This window comes from Oryctolagus cuniculus, chromosome Y (genome assembly GCF_051225735.1).
Source record: "Oryctolagus cuniculus isolate XC-2025 breed Fujian yellow rabbit chromosome Y, ASM5122573v1, whole genome shotgun sequence".
NCBI classification, from domain to species: Eukaryota; Metazoa; Chordata; class Mammalia; order Lagomorpha; family Leporidae; genus Oryctolagus; species Oryctolagus cuniculus.
In genome coordinates this window covers 31,157,239-31,173,819 of record NC_142889.1, presented here as the reverse complement: position 1 = coordinate 31,173,819, position 16,581 = coordinate 31,157,239, and the positions used below count along the sequence as shown (strand labels likewise).

The following is a 16,581-nucleotide window of genomic DNA, read 5'->3' as shown; positions in this document are numbered from 1 at the left end:
CTCCTCCAAAGCTTCATTGCCTAGGAGCCAATGACTGACCACAAAGGTAGCCAGAGGCTAACAAAAAATGAAACCCTAGAACATCCCTGATAGAACGCACATGGAGGCTTTCATCCCAGACATCTTTCCTAACTCCCTCTCCCCAGCAAGAACATAGAAGGAAAATGGAATGGTGAGGCTACATAGCAAACCAGGAAAATAGCAGTGAAAGGGAAAAAATCATCAAAATTGAAATGCAAACACAGCAAAATCAATCCAAAGCACCTATGTTATCTTAAGTGAGGTCTCTCACGTGGGTGGTAGGTGCCCAACTACTGGGGCCATCTTTATACTGCTTTCCCAATCACAATAGCATGGAACTGCATCAGAAGTGGACCAATCTGGACTCAAAACTGTGCTCATTTCAGATGCTCATCCTGGAGGTAACAGCTTAACCTGCTGTGCCACAATGCTCAGCCCACCACAGCACTTTCAGACTTGGACATTTTGATTCAGGACAATGAAATCCCTTTCTTGCTCCCCATGTTTCTGCTCTGCGTTCTCGTAAAGCATTCTCTGAGTATTTTCCTATCAGTCCTCTTTTAAATTCTGCCATCCTCATGGAAAAACTTGCTTTTGTTGATTTTGCATTGGTGGGGTATCTTAGTGAAGAGGTGTTAGGGAAATGTCCAAGGAGTCAAATGTAATATTTCTCTCACATTCAAACAAACAGTAGTAGCACCATGGTTGAACATACTTGGAAGAGCTCTTTGATAAGTGCTTACCATACTCCAGGCATTTCATGCCAAAATCTCTCAACAAAACAGCTGTGAAAATAGGGAAGCTCCCAGAGGGCTCAAACCTCCTCCCGTGGCCACTACCTATGACCTGGCAAAAACAAGACTGAATTTCAATTCCCATGATCCCTAGGTTATATTCTATTAAGTGCTCTTTGGTGTACCATGTTGCCCTGATTTGAAATTTGGGATCACACTGGGAATACATAAGACAGGTCCCTCAGGGGTTCATTGTCTTCAACCACTCATGATTTTCATTTTATCTCAAAGAAAGGGCATAAATAATTATTAGATTGTCCACTTGACTTTTGTCTGCTATGGAAAAAACAAAATATTTAACAGTGATAGGACTTCAGGTACCAGTAGAACTCAGATGAAGGCCAAAAAGGAGTAATTTTTTGGTATGCTTTGTTCTAATGTGCATATTTTGATGTACTGTTTATTTTTTTGTATTTAAATACCAATTTATTGATATTAAGGGATAAACCTAGGCACACTGAAATTCTAAGAGTTTACCTGAGCACTCAGTGATTTATATGTTTTGCAGCCCCAGATTACAAGTAGTTCAGGTTCAATCAAGAGGGTATTAGGGGAACCTTTAAAGAGTTCACCAAAGATAAACAAATAAAATGTTTGGTTGAAGTGGAAGGTCCCTAGTTAGAGGTTACTTGGAGGTTTCTGACTGGTAAAGTCTCTAGGCAGAGGTTGGTTGAGGGTTTCTGGTCAGTAAAGTTGAAGTTAATCTGCAGTTCTAATTGCCTAAGCTTTTCATTTTATTATTTACACGGAGATGGATTTTGCTTTGTTTATGCAGCAATTCAAGTACTAGAGACATCACGAAGATTTTTTTAGAGGTCTCTCCATTTTTTAGCATTGACACATTTTACTTTGCATGTTTTTTTAACTTTTATTTAATAAATATAAATTTCAAAAATACAATTTTGGATTATAGCGGCTTGTTTACTTTAATGTAATTACATTAATGAAGTCTTTTTTCTCAGATTAAAAAGGACTGCAAACTATACTGCTGTTTGAAATACTAAAAAAAAAAAATCAGTGCATATTCAGATTCATGTCCTCTGGGGGAAAATAAAAGTAATATTTTCTTATTAACATCACATTATAAGATTTCAAACTTAATAGATAATAGTGAAGAAAAAGAAGCCCTCCATTCAAAGTCTTTAAGATACATAGAGTAATCATTAGACACCACTGGAATATACAGTGTGGCTCTTCACACGTGATCCAGTGTTACCTGAGTATTCTGAGTACTCACCAGAGTCATGTGGGCCATGTCTTGCAACACAGCATCAAACACCTTCTGATGCCCCTGTCCATGATAGACTTGTATGACTTGTGCTAGAATGGGTGATATATAAGGGGAGCTTGTCATGAGTAACATGGAACTACATGTCCACTCATGGTTCCCGCCTGTCATCACTGAATATCTTCTGTGGATTTGGTTAGAATGTGTGATGTATGAGGTGGTAAGGCAGTGAGTGACCAGGGAACTGCACATTCACACAGAGCTACTGTGTGTCATCACTCCATATCTGGTATTTACAGACCCATGTTGCCCCTTTATGACTAAAAGACCTTTTTATCCTCAGAACATGGAACATGACATCTGCGAACCCAAAACTCCCACTTCCCAGATAAGGAAAATGAGTCCCAGGAAAGGGAAGTTACATCACCTGAAATTACAGCCATCTCAAGGCAGAGCTTTGTCCTTGTTCAAAGTTGCCCAAATTCTTTCATCAAGAAATCTTTCCCAGGACAGAGGGAAGACACTTCAGTATCAAGAATTAAAATGAAATATTGGACATTGCTGATGCAAATTGTATACTCCTCATTATCTCACTAATGAAAACAAGGGAGACTATTTTAATAAACATCACACATTCTCCACAATGAGTAATAAGTGGAGGCAGATACATGTGGCATTGCCCGGCCTGTGCATATCTGCCACCCTCTTCATCTGGAAAATAAGGGAGAAAGGAGGTGAGTAGGCCTTCTGCAGACATGCCACATCTACCACCAGAGACAGATCTCCCAGAAGGCCTGGAGTCCTGTGCAACTGGGTCCGGCTTCTCAGGCCAATCCATGAGTCATATGATCAAAAATACCAATCAGGTCAATTTTAAGAAAATGAAATGTACCAAGCTGTCAATATTCTTTTCATATGTAAAATTATTTGCAGTTTAAAACACATAGATTTAAATTAAAACTTAGTCTGTTGATAAAAGTATTATTTATAAAAATAGTATTTATTTAATAAAATGGAGAGGGAGAGGGAGAGGGAGAGGGAGAGGGAGAGAGAGAGAGAGAGAGAGAGAGAGAGAGAGAGAGAGAGGGAGAGAGAGATGGTTTCCATCTGCTGGTTCACTCCCCAAATGAGTGTGACAACAGCCCTGCAAGTTTACTTTAAGTAAAATGACCCTTTTGTGAAATCAGCAGTCAATATTGATTTGTCTGAGAATGCGCTGTATGTCCTCTTTTCCTTCCTCCCTACTCTTTTTGGAGAAGGCCTGCTTAGCTGTCAGCAGAGATGTGGAGAGAGGCTTAGAGCCAGCTCACTGAGCTTTCTCACTTCCACTGTTAATGCTGATGAACCTCTGTCCAGTAGGCTTCAGCCATCAATTCCTGCTGAGCTACAGAAACCTGCTTTCTGGGCAGTCAGCATTTATTCTCTCTTCCTGTATGCACAAAACTTGGAAGGACATCCACCAGCCTTGTGATCCACATTGGCATTGGGAGGCACCCTTGAAGAATGGAAGGCAGCTTTTCTGTTTTATTTTGCCTGATACTCTTGTTAGCTTGCTCTGACATGCACAGAAGATGGTGCTAAGGTTACAAAGCAAGATTCCTGCTGACCTCCAGGGTTTCCACGATCGGGGGATTAGACACAGTTGGCAAGGGAGGCTGCAGACTTCATTATGAAGACTTCTCTTGGAGCTGAGTCACAAGGTACTGGGTTTTCCAAATCAGTGCCATCAACCGACTGAGATTGTACTCCACAAGTCAGCACCTTTACACAGAAACTGGTGAGACCTAAATTAACATCTAGGATTCTGTGCTGGGGTCATGAAGAAGTAAAACAGGACTGTCTCTTCCCACTCTGCCCAACACAAGAAGTACCAGAAATGGCCCCGTGCCCTCACTTACTGCATACACTGAGGAACACTGTATCCCAGGATGGCACCAGCACAGGCAGACGTGGTGACCTGTATGCCATCCCAAATTGCAGTTAACACCATAGGCAGCTTCTGGGTGCCTGGGAGGGTTATTTAACTGCACATGGGAAAGCAGCAAGTGCACCAGTAGGAGGCTCCATGGAACCCAACCCAGGTATGAGGGCTCTGAGGCACATGGGCATTCACTTGTTGCAGGGCATCAACCACATCAAGGTCTTCTCATCACTTGCTCTCGGGCCTCAGACTGTGTGGCCAGCAGCCTATGGAAGTGACTATGCTGAAATTGGGACTTCAAAGTTCATGGGAAATGCACAATATCTTTTAAATCCATCTTCTTATGAACTTTTTAACTAAAATATTAACATCATTGACATTAGTAGTATTGCTAAGCATTTTCTTTGATTCTTATTGATCCTCATTTTATTCTTGCCATCTTTTAATGCTTTAAAAATTTATAGCATGAAACAGTAAGAAACAGAATTGTAAACTGGTGTAGGTGAGGGTTAATGTATTATTTATCTTATAATAAATTGAATGTGAACAGTGCTGATATTTCTTTTGCTTTCCTTTTAAGCAGAATTGAATTTCACAATGAAGATACTCTTTGCAATGTTTGCATTTCCAGCAGACAACAATATAGAGTGCAAAATTAGGCACTATGACTTTGTTGGTAAACAGTGCTCAGTATCTAGGACAGAATGGATGACCAACATCTTTAACTTCCCATTGATGAAATTTCTGATTTAAAAAATTCAAAATTTACCAACCGCAGATGTGAAGCTGTATACTATTTTTTGTCATAATGTGCATACTTAAAACAAGCAAATATCATTCTGAATAATGGAATGGTAAAAAAAGAGCATGGGGTTCAAAGATTTCTTAACATACATGCACAAGGGAGCTTCAAGAAGGTTTATTAAAAGTAAAATTGTTTATTTTTTCAAAACTATTTAAATTCATACATAGTTTTTATTTTTTCTTTTAGTTTTCTTTAATACCAATCTCTGACATTATAAAACTTCATTTTTGCTTTTTGTCCTTTGAGAATTTCTAAATATAAATTGAGTTAAAAGAATGTTCCAAAATCTGATATTTCATTAAAAGGCATTAAAATGTTTCTTAGGCATGAACATGCTAAAGACAAGAGGAGTAAAATGTTCACATAGTCAGTTTCAATGCCTTCTGGAAATTACTATTGTATGTAATCCTTGGTTCCCTGAGGAAGGAACAATTGACCTTGAATCTTGGAAATGGACAGGAGATAATGGACATAGGGAACATAAAAAGGATAAGGTTATTCCTATTTCCTATTTTTCCTTATGGTCAGCAATATGCCAAGGTCTCAGTCCTGATGCACACAGGATTCCAGGTAAGCCTGAATAGTTATTGCTTCTGCCCCACCTCCTGATGCAGATTCCTTGTTCCCCAGATTTGCATTACAGGGTAAATTAGAGAAAAGCTCTGACCCAGAATCCATTCTGCCCTTGTTTAAAGCAATGTGATAAAATGAAAAGTTGGAAGATGAAGAAACTCTGCCTCCATATATTTTCTCTGTGACTTTTACAGCTAGTAATCCTAATAAGAGCATCATCCCATAGACATGCAAACATTATGGTGGTTCTGAAAATCAGTACAGGAAAACGGCATGCATGGATCATTTACAATGACAATGCTGGAAAATATTACCAGACAAATTTGTGTACCATAGGACTATAAACAATTGGCCCAAGCAGTTCTAAACTCAGGAAAATGGCTTCATTTTAAGGCAAAGTACTCCATGATGAGTGTGGTGATTAAGCAGAGAGAAATCAGAATGGAAATATGCCTCTTACTGTTGATATGCTTCATGGTGAGGGACAATACACAGACACCCAAGCACAAATGCATGGACCCCCTCAATATTTTGATCAAGTGTTGTTGTACACACTCAGAACAGGGAGAGCCACCCCAGATCATAGTATGGGAGAACAAAAGCTTACACACTTAAAACAGAACACTGAGCTGTGAGCTGATTTTCTAGCCAGACTAAAAAGAGTGGCAGAGGGCAAGTTCAATCATATGGGCATGGCAGATGTGCTTATCCATCAGCTAGTGTTTGAAGGGTCAAATCAAGAATTCAAGGATGCAATAGCTCCAGTTAAACATGGAAACCTGGGTTCTTGGGTCTTAGCCACAGGAGATATAGGTGTACAACCTCAGCCAATACACTGCAGTTACTATGGCTACAGCTTTGACTTAAGCTTTAAGGGATAACCAAAAAGTGATCCATGTTAAAATTATGTGAAATTTGGCCTCATAAAAAGGGATTACAAGGAACATCCAGAAATGCCAAGAAATTTCTGTCCCAAGTGCAAAAAGGTATATCATTGGGAAAAAAAAAATCATGAGTGAAATTTATTAGGGATTGTAAGCCTTTAAATGGCCATGGGAGCAGCCCTCAGCCCTGTCCCCAAGAGGGTCAGAAGCCAAAAGCTCCTCAAGTGTATTGGTGATAAAATCTTGAGCTCACTGGACTCACTCCTTAGGAACAGATAATAAGCCTTTTATGAGATTAACTGTGAATGCCATGGTTTTCAATGGATTGCTTGATAGGGGGCAGACTACTGTGTGATGCTAAGTGAGGAGTGGCCTCATCACTGGCCTTCAAAGCCTGAGCCAATATTACATGGAGTAGGAGGTGACACACTCTCCAGACAGGCGGCTCAACCATTGAGTTGGGTTGACTATGATGGAAATTAAGGATTTTTTTAACCACTCATTTCAAAGAGACTTAGTACAAATTTGTGAGGAAGGGATGTACTAGCAAGTCAGGGAGCTTGGTTCACTATGGATTATCAGTTATTGTATGATGATACTACGGATCACCAGAGAAAGGGTTGCACTAGTTCATCTGTTCATATTTACCCCCAATTCTAAGGGTCACCGCCAAACATATAGCCTTTTCCTTTACAGTGGACTTCAGATACCCCCACATGGGTTGAGCAGTGGCTCTGGAATGAGAACTAAAGGCTTTTCAACATTTGGTTGAGGAACCAATTAAAATTGGGTCTTCAGCACTCTTAATAAAGTCATGACTAAGATGGGCACTTGAAGCCTGCACTCCCAGCTCCTCCTGCTATCCCTGCTCATTACCATATCATTATTTTGGAACTAAAAGATTGCTTTTGCTCTATTCCTCCCCACCCTAAAGACAAAGAGCGATTCACCTTTCCAGTGCAACAATTAAATAATAGTATCCCTACACCCTGATATTAGTGGCCAGTCTTCCCCATGGGAATGAAAAATAGTCTTAATATATGCCAGTATTATGTTAATAAGGCTACACAACCTTTCCTTTGTCTATATCCCACAGTTTTCATTATATGGATGATATATGGGTAGGACATCCAGATGAGGATTACTTAGACAAAGCCTTTTGTGACCTTCAGGGCATGCTGTATAAAAAGACTGTACATAGCACCAGAAAAAGTATAAAAAGTAGAAACCTTTACAATATTTGGGAACAATAATTACTGACACAGCTATAAGATCTATAAAAACTCATTTGGAGTTAAAGAAAACTTTAAAGTTAAATGAGCTAGAAAAGCCCTAGGACATATTAATTGGTGTAGACCATATTTTTCCATTACTACTGCTCAAATGAGTCCTTTATTTCAATTATTGGAGGCAGATTCCACTTTAATTCAATAGGAATGGCTACTCTTCATGCTCAGGAAGTACTTGAATTGATAAAGTTTTGGATAAAATGGAACTACATGGATAAAATCCAAGAAAAGGAAATACAATTACTTATAGTCCCTACCAAAAAACAACCTTTGGGAATAATAAGCCAAAATTCAGAAGCAGTCATAGAGTATACCCATCATGTACTTCCTAATTTCATCTCTGTGGGGAGCAACTGGGAGCAACTTGGACTAGACTAAGTTACTGGAATTAAGACTTATTCTATGCATCTGCTCTCCCACAATATGGCGCTGGGAGAGGAGGAAACAGCTTCTACACAGCTGCCTCCAGTTCAACCAATAAACAGCAGGACCTGCTCCTGATTGGAGGAGAGCAGTGTACTTGGCATGTGGGTAGCAGAGTTGGGATTGGTGGAAGAAGACTATAAAGGAGGAGAGAGACAACATGCACCAGGAACATCTGAAGGAACACCTGTGCAGCCCCCGAGAGAGCCAGCCGGCGGTGTGCCACTCCCCTGCGGAAGTGGGGAAAGCGGCAGGGGGAACCGCCCTTCCACGGAGGTGGAAGGGATGGCAGCCAACCCGGGAAGAACCAGCAGCAAACCCGGGGAGGGCTGAGCAGACAAAAGAACAGTGCAGGGTCCTGTGTCATTCCTCCACGAAGAGGGGGAGCGACACATCACACCTTATTTAACTATGACTATGACTTAATAAGGAAGGCAGAAAACAGTGTCAAGCTATTGCTGGGTTAGAGTACCATACCCTCACACTACATTTAAATAAACAAGAAGTAGAATATCTACATGAAAATGATCCCATAGGGCAAGCTACTCTACAAAATTTTCTGGGAAAAATAAACTCCCACTACCCATCTAGGAAGATGCTCACTCACCTTACTTGCAAGACCAATGTTATGCCTCAAATGCTGAGTAGACACGCTGTTCCCCAGGCTGATACCCTATATACAAATGGTAGTTCTACAGAGACAGTCACAATGACTTGTTATAAATCAAATCAAAAACTTTCTGTCCACAAGACTTGGCACAATATTCAGGGTTCAGCACAAACTCTGGAATTAGTGGGTATTCACAATGACTTACAAATGACTTCCCAAGAGATCAATGTCCTTACTGACCCTTTACAATCCTTATAAACTTCCTATATTAAACCAAAGAATATGCCATTGCAACTATTTTTTTACCTCTCTACAAAATTTTTTTTTTTTATCACACAATAAGCCTTTTTACATCTTCCATATGAGAGTCCACTCTGGAATTCCTGGACAGCTAGCTGAATAAATGAGGCTACAGACAAACTTACTAGAATAAATATCCAATATTTAGAACAAGAAAAACTCAATCATCTGTTGCTACATCAAGATCCAACTATGCTAAATCAATAGTTTCTACACCTTACTACTCGGCTGTGGGGAGCAACTCAGACTAGACTAAGTTACTGGAATTAAGACTTATTCTATGCATCTGCTCTCCCACAATATGGCGCTGGGAGAGGAGGAAACAGCTTCTACACAGCTGCCTCCAGTTCAACCAATAAACAGCAGGACCTGCTCCTGATTGGAGGAGAGCAGTGTACTCAGCGTGTGGGTAGCAGAGTTGGGATTGGTGGAAGAGGACTATAAAGGAGGAGAGAGACAACATGCACCAGGAACATCTAAGAGGAACACCTGAGCAGCCCCTGAGAGAGCCGGCCAGTGGTGTGCCGCTCCCCCGCGGAAGTGGGGAAAGTGGCAGGGGGAACCACCCTTCCACGGAGGTGGAAGGGACGGTAGCCAACCCGGGAAGAACCAGCAGCAAACCCGGGGAGGGCCGAGCAGACGAAAGAACAATGCAGGGTCCTGTGTCGTTCCTCCACGAAGACGGGGAGCGACATAATGGGGCCGTGACTCGGATATGAAGCCTAGGCAGGGTTTAGTGTCATTCCTCCACGAAGAGGGGGAGCGACACTTGGCAATCAAAATGTATTGTCTTGTCTTGCAACCAATACTCTCCATTCTAGCTATTAGGTATATAAATGTCTACCAACCCTAGGAGATTTAAAAAAATGCTGTTTGGCAAATGGATGTTACACATTTTCTGGAACTTGGAAAATTAAAATATGTCCATACAACTATAGATACTTATTCTAATGCCTTAATGGCCTCCACTTTGACAGGAGAAACAGCCACACACATGCAATAAGTTGTTGTATTAATATTTCTTATTTTTAGGCATTAATTTTCAGATTAAAACAGACAATGGCCCAGTATATTCAGGTCAATGGTTTCAGGACTTCTGCAGGCAGTGAAAAATTCAACATGTCACGGGCATTCCCTATAACAGTATAATTCAAGCTATCATGGAGCACCATCATCAGAGATTAAAGGCACACATATAAAAAAATCACAAGGGGGGAGCCCACTCTCAACATGCATTATTATCTAAAGCCTTACTAACTATTTTTACCTTAAATGACAAACAAGAAGCTCCTATTATGACTCATTGGACCCCATTAGCCTCTTGAAGTCCGTTACCTCAGGTACAGTGGAAGGATCTCTAAACTAATCAATGGTGTGGTCCTAGCCCATTACTAACCTGTGGCAGAGGATATCCTTGTGTCTTTCCAAAAAATGAACCCAGATCACAATGGATCCCTCTCCTACACATCCAATCACACCATACAACAGGGGATGAAGAGGCTACACATCCCCAAGACACTGAGGGAGATCAAAAGTGGGCCAGGACATGGAGAGTGCTGAAAGCACTTGTGGAACAAGCCAATAACTTAGGAAGAAGACAAAAACAGGACATTTCCAAGCCTGAAAATTTATTAATCTTTTAGTGACACCTATGGTTAGCAATGTAAATGTTCAAGGAGTACATCGGGCTTCTGTTCCTTACCCACCTGGTATGCATGTGCTAGAATGGCATCAGGTAGCACCATATTGGTGTGTAAATGATACTAAGTTATATCCAGGATCTGCATAATGGGATCATGACCCTAAAACAGAACATAAATCTCCTAAGGGAAGTGACAGAGGGACTTGTTAATTATGTTCAATTGGATTGTGACAAAAATTGGAGAGATATATGTGTGTCACTATAGCATAATGGAATAGCTCAATCTATAATCTGTCCATGATTAATCAGTACATCCCTGGATGGTGGAGTGTTGAAAATATGCAAGGGATTGTAAATTTGACAAAATGTAATTATGAATTGGCTAAAATTCATGTGGATGCTATCAATGAATCAGTGTTCACAAATCTGATTATAACTTTACTAAAGGCTTACATCAGATAAATCTGGGGACTCTTACTTTGTAGGGTGCTACCATAAATGTTCTCTGTATATTTCTTAAAATAATTTGGTGACTACTCTCTAATATTCATAAATCCCTGATGTTCACTGTGTATTATTTACAAAATAAAAAGAGTGGAGGAAATGTTAGGGAACAAGACAGCCACAGTATTGACAGGTTTGAGGCTCTGTGTCTGCACATGGCCAACAGACCCTTGAGGAAGTGAAGAGGGCAGTCCTGCCCAAGTGCCTGAAAGGCTTGGATTGAACTGGCCCAGTGCATGGAGAGGAAGAACAGGAAGGACACAGATTTGCAGATGTACTGCACATTGAGGTGCTTCGGCATCAGGTTTGGCATTGTCAGCTTAAACATGAAGTGTGTGTCTGAAAGGATAGGGCCTTCAACCTCAATGGCAGGTGCTTACTGGTCCCTTATGGTGACGTGGAGGCTCCCTCCTCCACTGGCATCCATCTATTTGATCAGGCTTGGTGGCCAGGAGCTGTCTGTGGTATTAAGTGCTTTAGCTAAGGTATCAAATGCCCTGCAATCTCACTTGCAGACTGGTCCTCTAGCTGGATTTCTGAAGTGTAACCATTGTTCAAGGATTCACTTAGGTTGACAAGGAGGTCGCTACATTTGCCAGTGTGCCTAAGCTCCCTGGATTGTTTCTGCCTTGGAGTCACTGCCAAGAGAATTGTGCCATCCTAGGCTGCTAGACATTCACAAGCATCCCTGATCCTTCTGTCTTGTGGATATCAGAGGACTTCTCAGGTCCTTCTGGATATAGATTTTCTCAGGTGAAGCAGCACAATTGCTCAGTTTCTCCCACTGCTATCAAAGGACATCTGTTTACTCTGTACAGATTCTATTTTAATGCTCATAGCCAAGCATTTTTTTTCAGCTGGCAAAACTGACAGTGATTACAGTGATGTTTGCTGATGACGAAGTCTTGGTTGCTCTAAAATTTTTTTTGCATGGTCCTTTTAAAGAAACCTTTGCAACCTTCACAACTGACAGCCACATAGTGATGGCCAGAGGCTTTGTCACCACAGATCGTACAGTACTCCACCACCTGGAGCTGCTGTAGGTCCATCCTGCCCAGAAATTGCTCCACAGAAGCAGAACCCATGACAACCTGGATCCTGCCAGGAACCAGGTTGTCTCAGGTGGTGAATATTTCCTGCTTGGTGCTGGAGGTCTCTGGAAAAGCCAGTATCACCACCCCAGTTCCTGCTCCATCTGGACCAGTGAGAATGAACTGATGTTTAGAGGATAGAGAGGCACCCACTGCTGTAACTCTCTGTGTCATCTTTCCTGTCAGCTGGTCCATCACAGTCTGAACGTGCCGAGGAGAGGCTACCAGCAGAGTTGGTGTAATGATCTGAAAGCACAGGGAGAGGCTGGCCATCCCTCAGAGATTCTGGCAGAAAGGTCTTTGTAGGTGGTAATTCAACCACTTGTGGGTCCCCACTTTGTAATGAACCAGCCCCTCCATATTTGTAGCCAAGGTGAAGCAAGATTATTAGAGAACCTCAGGATTTGGCACCAAAGTGGCCTGGAAGCAGGTCTCATGTTGGTGGTGGGCAACCCCCAAAGAGGAGGGCAGGGCAGAGTGAGACTGGGCCTCCTGAGTAGGTAGATGGCAAGAGCCTGGGGGCTAAGGGATCCCTGGACCACAGGAGAGAGGAGACACTGAATTGTATGGGGGAGGATCAGAGCTGGGGGTGCCACAGGAGTTGTGGGGAAGGAGGAAACTGTTATTGTTTTTGTCAGTGAAAGGTCAGAGTTCTTGACCCCATTGCTGTAGCCACTGCAGCCTGGGCACTGGGAGGAGGAGCACGAATGTTCTTCCTTTTCTTTGTGACAACCATGACACGCAGTTTTTCTAAAATACATATTTTCCATGATTTCTAATCATATCATCTCAGATTCATTATGCAGATATAGTATGACTTTTTTCCCAATATTAAAACATTCTTTGTGTAGCATGGTAACCTGAATTCATGAGTTAATGGTATTTATTTTTATTAGACAATGAAGTCCTATCCCATTTAATGAGCAATGCTTACTTCAACTTTCCCACATAACAGGAATGTCCTGGGAAGAAACCAAGTCAACATTCCTATTAACATTTCACTGATTTTTTTTAGATATACTTATTTAGCTGAAGGTCAGAGTTACAGGGAGAGATACAGAAAGACCCTGAAAGTGTGGGTTCACTCCTTGCAATGTCCAAGGTGGGTCAGGCCAAAACCAGGAGCTTCATCCATGTCTCCCACATGGGTGGTGGTGACCCACACACTCAGGCCATTTTCTGCTGCTTTTCCAGGCCATTACCATGGAGATGGATTAGAAACGAAGCCACCAGAACATAAACTGGCACCTATATGGGGGGCAGGAATTGCTGGTTGTAGCTTTACCCACTATGGCAAAATGAAGGCCCCTATTTCACTGAATTGCAGGAGACAATGGCCAGCTGTACCCAATGCCACCTCAGCTTACTTTTTAGTCTGGGTTCTCTTAGATTATCCTGGAATATTTCATTTTATCTGCAAAATATCCTTCAAAAGGAAGAAAGTTTTAAAGCTAAATCTTTATAGGTTCCAGGTAAACATGCTTGAGTGGAAGGCAGTGTGTTTGTGCACTATGTGTATCACATATTGTGTTGCTGCAGGGGTGTTTGCTATATAAAGTCCAGACACCCTAATATTGTGTGGAACATAATTATACTAATATGTATGTTGTTTAACTGAAATTCAAATTCAACTAAATGTTCCATCTTTCTAACTCTGACTGCCTTACTCAAAAGACACATAAAAGCCTCTCAAATTAACTAATAAAATGACAAACTGCTATCTATGTTGTATCATTGTGGTTATTTCCTTCTTGCTACCAAGTGTGTGAGGTTGCTTGGCTATCATATAAATTTCTACTCTCAACAACCATTTAACCAACTTCCCAGGTAATTACACTGATTCTTTTCTAGTCCTATCTTTAGGCTTCACAAAATGCCTCTCATAATTCTAATTTGACTTCTACATTATTTTTAATAGAAAACTTTTATTTAATAAATATAAATTTCAAAAGCACAACTTTTGGATTATAGCAGTTCTTTCCCCCATAATCACCCTCCCACCCACAAACCATCCCATTTCCACTTCCTCTCTCATCTAATTCTTCATTAAGATTCATTTTTAATTATCTTTATATACAGAAGATCAACTCTATACCAAGTGAAGATTTCAGCAGTTTGCACCCACGCAGACACACAAAGTATAAATTACTGTTTGAAGACTAGTTTTACCATTAATTCTCATAGTAAAACACATTAAGGACAGAGTTCCTACATGGGGAGCAAGTGCAGAGTGCCTCCTGTTGTTGATTTAAGAGTGTCAATTGTTGGGCCGGTGCCGCGGCTCACTAGGCTAATCCTCTGCCTTGCGGCATCAGCACACGGGTTTCTCGTTCCATTCAGGGCACCAGATTCTGTCCCGGTTGCCCGTCTTCCAAGGCCAGCTCTCTGCTGTGGCCAGGGAGTGCAGTGGAGGATGGCCCAAGTGCTTGGGCTCTGCACCCCATGGGAGACCAGGATAAGCACCTGGTCTTATGCCACGGCGGCCATTGGAGGGTGAACCAACGGCAAAAGGAAGACCTTTCTCTCTGTCTCTCTCTCTCACTGTCCACTCTGCCTGTTAAAAAAAAAGAGTTTCAATTGTTAAATTAACTCCTATATTACTGTAGTAACATTCTACTGCACAGAAAAACTTCCTTTGTCAGCTGAGGCTATTAGTAATTCTCAAGCTATGATTCCTAATCAAAGCAGAGGAAGGCAGGATCACTGCTTCCATAACAATGACCACAACTCGACCTTTTCTCAAATAGCCACAGCTCAAGCACCATGACTCTAAGAATAGGATGCCTTGTGTGAGGGAAGATTAGACTGTTTGTGCTCTTTGACCTAGTAATTTCATTTCAGGAATTTATGCTAAGGAAACAACAACAACAACAAAAAACAAAACACAAAAACATACGCAGATGATGTTCCTTACAGGTTTACTTGTAATAGCAATAAATCAACAAATAAATAGAAACAAAAATGGAGGCCAACATTCAAATCTCCATCAGCATAGGATTAGGTATGTCCCAGATGGTGCACCAAACAAGATTAGTTTCCTAATGGGACCTTACCCTACTGTCCAGTCTCAACAAACTATGTGATCTCAAAAAAACACCAAAGACAAAAAAGCTCTCCATGCTTCAAATCCACCAATAGATTCTAATTTTATTTTATTAATTATTTATTCATTTGAAAAAGCAAAAATTGCATTTTAATTAAAAATAAAAATATATTCATTATATATTAATAAATTATGAACAATGGGTATTTCAAAAGTTTGAGGGAAATAGAATTCAAAGCTAAATTTATTTTAGTGGAAGAAATTTTGAAATCTATGTATATATGTGCTCTTTAAAAAGTAATAGGACATGTTTATTATAAAAATCTATACATAGATTCAAGTCTTCTTCAACAAAAATAATCTCTTAATTCCATTTTGCATGAACTATTTGAAATATCATTGTCTGCATTGTTCTGAAAGATGTACACATTGTAGAATGACCAAACAGTGAATTAACACATATATCATCTTGCACATTTTTAAGAGGTAGTAGTCCTTAAATCTATTTTTTTCAACAACTTTAGAGAATACAATATATTTTTATTAACCATAGTCACCATGTTTCACATTTTATTCATGTCCCAGCTCAATCATCTTCTATCTTTTGATTATACACGCACATTTTTCTTCTGCTAATTAAGATCTTCAACTTAATTGTCTATTGAACTTAAGTGTTCTTTTCCTAGTTTTCTTAAAGTTACCCTATTATTATGCTTTAATGTTAAATATTAGCAATTAGTTATGTCTTTCAAACTACTATAGCTAAACTAACATTTAACCCTGTACTAGGACCTGTCACATTACAACATTTTATTTTTTTTTCTCCAGAGCTCTTTAAAAACATGAACTATTTTTACACAAAGTTTTATTTTGTACTACATTTTTGAAATATGAGGTCAGAGTTTTTGACATTCAGCCCACTCCAGAATGTAGAATGAATTATAGAAAATTCAGATATATGACCTTCATTTTCAATACAAGTTAGCAATTAACAGGCAGCCCCACAAAGCAAAAAACAAACTAAAACAAACAAAATAATCCAGAAAACTGAAAATCAGAGCAATTATATTTGTTATGAAAGAGTGCTTTATAGGCTGATAATGCAGAATTAGTCAGTAGTAAATACGGAAGTGTCTACCTTTGAAGGTCCGGGAAAGTTTACTTGCTTCTCTAAAAGAAAACAGGAGAGACATGGCTCAATGAGGATGTGATACATTTTGAGGGGCTACAGTCCTTTTGTAGACATGGAAAGGGTAGTTGATGGGCTGTGACTACCTGAGCATATAAGTGTAAAGAATGGGTCTCTGATGGTTGAGACACTAATTCACCAATCAGAATAGATGGACTTCAGGAACAAAAATGGAGACATGCATAGCCTGTGATGGTTGCAGGCACATGTGGGTGGAGACACTGGGAGTCAGACAGGGCATGCACATATAGGGTTTGTAGACAT

At 40.4% G+C, this 16,581-nt stretch overlaps 1 pseudogene; it reads right to left on the bottom strand.

The window, feature by feature from the left end:
- Positions 1-11,064: 11,064 nt before the first annotated feature.
- On the bottom strand, positions 11,065-12,451 carry LOC149119479 (nuclear receptor subfamily 2 group C member 2 pseudogene; annotated as a pseudogene).
- Positions 12,452-16,581: the final 4,130 nt, after the last annotated feature.